Raw genomic sequence first — 4,513 nt, forward strand, 5'->3', positions numbered from 1 at the left:
GAAAAAGAGGGTACTTGGAGATGACATCTATTACTAGGAAAAAATGTGTAATATTACATGCTTACTAGAGAGAAATTAAAACTATGAAAGCAATAAGAAGATAACTTAAAATGTCCATAATTCCATTCATCAAAGAAACACTTGTAGCATCTGAGAGTAGCTCCTTTTAAATATAATGATCTTGCTTTATAATTTACTGAGCAAGTTAAAGCATTAAGAAGAGAATTTCTACATTCTCCTCCACCAAGTCCACCAACTCCACATCTGTGCCCACATGGTCTGCTTTCTCTGGTGCAAAGTTGGCCTGTTTGTCTTCCTACCACCACTGCCTTCATTCTGTATTCCATCCAATTTCCTCTCCCTACTTGAAGATTTGCCCTGCAATTAGCTCATTATCAATTGTTCCCCCCATGTCAGATCACTTCCTTCAGTAAGCAAACATACTGTAATTTCCCCCATCCAGAACAAAGAAACAAGTAATGAACAAACCTGTTTTGCCCCCACATCCCTCTCCCCACTCCAGGCCCATTTCTCTATTCCACTTTGTAGCGACTGACTCCCGTTGTCTCTTGAACACACTCCAAGCAGGCTTGCATCCCTGCCACTCCACAAAACTGTTCTTGTCGAAGCAAATGACCTCCACATTTCTAATCCAATGACCAGTCTAGGGCTCTTCTTGACCCTGAAGCATTTGACATCATCAGCTCCTTGAAACACATTCTTCCTCTGGCTTCTAGGACACCAACTCTCTTGGTTTTACCCATACTTCAATGGCCACTTCTCACTTTTGAAGGCTCTTTCTCTCTCCAGCCATAATGTTGGCTCAGATCCCAACCTTTTCACTTGTCCATCTCTCCACTCCCTTTGTGATCTCATCAAGGTCACGGCCCTAAATTACCATCTGTATGGGGATAATTCCCACATCTCATCTCCAGCCCAACCCATTCCCAAACACCAGAGTCACATATCTCTACTTGGACATCTAATAGGCAGAGCTGACACTCACCAGCATACTCCCAGTATGGTCTTACCATTTGTTTATAAGTGATGTCAACTCTGAATAGTTGAGAATCCTTTCTAACTTGCCAGTGTCTGTTGTACACCAGTTGATACTTTTTAATATCATGCCTGCTATGTAGGCATCTTAACTTTTAAATGACCAGTGTGAAATCTTGATTCCCGCCACCTAGTTCTTGGTCCTCTCAAGTACTTCTCCATTTCAGTAAATGCCTCTGTTTGCTGTTCCCTGTACCTGGAATTCTTTTCTCTCAGATACCTGTGTGGCTTGTTCCTTCAAGTCTCTGTTCAAGCATCAGCAGCGAAATCCTCATTCAGCACCCTACTTAAAACAGAATATCTCACCTCTTTCTCACTGTCCTCTCTTCTTTTACCTCTTCTATTTTTCTGCATTCTTTGCTTTTCTCATTAAATGATTTATAAAATGATAGAATATGGAAGGATGTGATATATAATATGGCGTATCTGCTCATTTATTTGTTTGTTTTCGGTCACCCTGCCCTAAAAATTAAGCCTCAGGCAGGTAGAAACCTATTTTAAATTTGGTTCAGTATTTTTTACACCCAGGACCTACAATTGTGTTTTACACACAATAGACTTTCTGTCTTCTGGGGGAGACAGAAATTGAACAAATAAACAGTCAAATTTATCATGGCATATACCATATAATTGAATGATTCCTTCCTCCCTCTTTCCCCCCTTCCTCTCTCCTTCCTTCTTGTCTTCCTTCCTTCCTTACTTTCTTCTCTTGTAAATAATACTATAATGATCCTCATGCATAATTCTGGTAGTCTCCTTAGAGAATTTCTGAGTCATAGGGTAAGAAGATTGTTGAGACTTTTGCTACATTTTGGAAAATTGACATTTAGAAATATCATACTAATTTATTCTTCCACTAGTCTCCCTAGATTGTTGTAATTTCAAGATTTGGATGAATTGGGCCCATTCTACATCCATATCAACAAGTGGAAGAAATTGTATGGTCCCTTTTGGGCCACCATTTGCTCAGTGCTGAGCATACATGAGACCCACATAAAAGCTCATTGAGATCTCCGGACTGGCCCTGCATGTTTGGTGCAATAGAAAATGTGCAGGCTTGGGACCCCCTGTGAACGGGGAAGGAATCCTAACACTGCCGCTTGTCAGTTGCATCACCTTGGCCAAGGTATTTAACATTCCTTTCTCCTTGTCTTTCACATGGGGATGTCACCACTCAGCTCACAGGACTGTGGCAAGGTTTAGATGAAATCATATGTGTAAAGGACCTGACAAAAAGCTTGTCCTTAATCAACATTAGTCCACCCCCCACCCCACCCTACCAGATTCCCCACTCCACCAGGGCCTTCACCTCACCCCCCAAAAAAGCACCAGTCGGTTCTCTAACAGTTTAGGATTCTGAGTTTAAATGAATTACTCTAACTCTTTTATGCGATTTGATATCCAAGGTCTCTGACTGAAGATGGACAGTTTAAAAAATCAGGGAGAAGATTTCACCTTTTTATGATATTTTTAGATCCTCTCAGGCTGACGGTTTTACTACATCAGCCCTCTGAGTGATAACCAGGCTGTTTGGGCCAACAGGCTCTCAAATGAAACTTGCCTTTGGTTTAAAAAGAGCCTCCTTTGGAGAAATGCCTACTTGACTCTGTGGTTTTCAGTGTTGAATATCTACCAACAAGGGTGGAATCAATGCCAGGAAGTTTTCAGTCATTTACAAAGTCATCCTTGCAGTGTGTGTTCCATTCCTTTCTATTTGCAGTCATTTAATGTATGCATTCAAGATGAACTCATAACCAAATATCATTTGAATTCATGAGGCTGTAGGAGGCCGATTTTATTCAGCATTCATTAGATTATCCAGTTGGTGAGTGTTCATTTAGCACTTGCTGCTTGTCAGGTACTGAGAATGCTGCTGCAGATCGGTGGTGAGTAAGGAAAACATAGTCCTGTCCTCAGGAAGCTTACAAAGACAGATAATGAAGAATAGATGGTAAACGAAAAGCCAGAAATATATTCGTATAATGTAAAATTATGGTTAGAGCTGCTAAAGGGGAGAGGTGGTGCATTGACTATTATCAGGGGCACCAAATCTAGGAAGATAGGTGAAACTTAAACCAGACCCTGAATGACGATGGATAAGAAAAAAAATAAATTGTGGTAGATGTATTTTTTTAAAGTGGTTAGATGTTCCATCTGCCCTACATGCTCTTCCAGAACCTCCTACTCCTCCATCGTTAGTGGAGGCCCTATCCCCTCCCCTTGCCCTGGGCAGGTCTTTGCAACTACCTTAACTAATTGAGCACATTAGAAACTATGCCGTGTGACTTTTGAGGTAGGTCATAAAAGGTAAGGCAGCCTCCAATTAGCCTTCCCTCTTGGGACCTGCCCTTGGAAAGTAGACAGATGGAGCCCCTTGCCCCCCGCCCATGGAAAACTGAGGCCCCCAGTCCTCAGCCCTGGCTGAAGGGACAGCAGCAGACTGCCAGCGTGTGACAGAAGTACAGTTTCAGGGAGGTGTGTGGATTTGGGTGGGAAAAGGCTAGGTTTCCTCTTGGATACTACCTCTTTTCTCTGAGAAGTATAAAGCTAGGTTAGTAGCCTGGGGAGAGGGGGGTGGCATGGGGGGATGCAGGAATGGGGAGGTCAGGTGTTTGTGGAGTGAGGGAGAGTAAGCTGATTAGAAAGACATAATAAGATTATTGGGCAGCATTGAGATTATTCAACATTATCGAAGTGAACATATTTGAAATGGTACAAATCTGTGAGATTTTTCTCTTGAATTCCTCAACAGTTTGGGAGCAGGCACAGAGAAGGCCGGTGGCTGGGGCTGGATTTTCCAGAATTGCGAGACAGGAAGGACAGAGGGGTGACAGAAGGAGCTGGCTGTATGTGCAAGAGAAGAGCTGTCAAGGTGGAACAAGAGAAAGACCAAGGAAACCCGATGGGGTAGGAGAGGGGCTGAGGGATTGGAGGGCACAGCTGGAGTCAAAGAACAGTTTTAATGCCCGATGCGCGAGGCCTAAATATGTCAACATGAGGTTGTGGCAGGAAAGTGGGATTGAAATGGAGAATTTCAGGTGAGGATTGGGATCACTGTAATATCCATTGTTCACAGCCTCATTCCGGCCTTAATCCATAAATTTTTAGTGATTCTAAAGGTCGATCTGGTAGAAAACGGGGCAGTCAGAAGAATACTTTAGAGTCAGACAAACCTGACGTGGAGATAAGGCCCCCCTGCTCGCCCACTGTGTGACCTGGGCGAGGTTTTTTACTTACCCATTTTCAGCTTCTATTTCCTTTTCTCCTTATCAGTATGAAAACAAAGCTGTAAAAATAGAGTAATATATAGCTAGATATCAATATATTGATACATACTGACATATATTGTTATATATTCAGGTATATGTTGATGTACACTCAGATGTATATCTGAAATAGATATATATATCAACTATTTATATGTATCTGGTATATATTAAATATGTATATATAAAAT

Source organism: Pteropus vampyrus, unplaced genomic scaffold (assembly GCF_000151845.1).
Source record: "Pteropus vampyrus isolate Shadow unplaced genomic scaffold, Pvam_2.0 Scaffold77, whole genome shotgun sequence".
Lineage (NCBI taxonomy): Eukaryota > Metazoa > Chordata > Mammalia > Chiroptera > Pteropodidae > Pteropus > Pteropus vampyrus.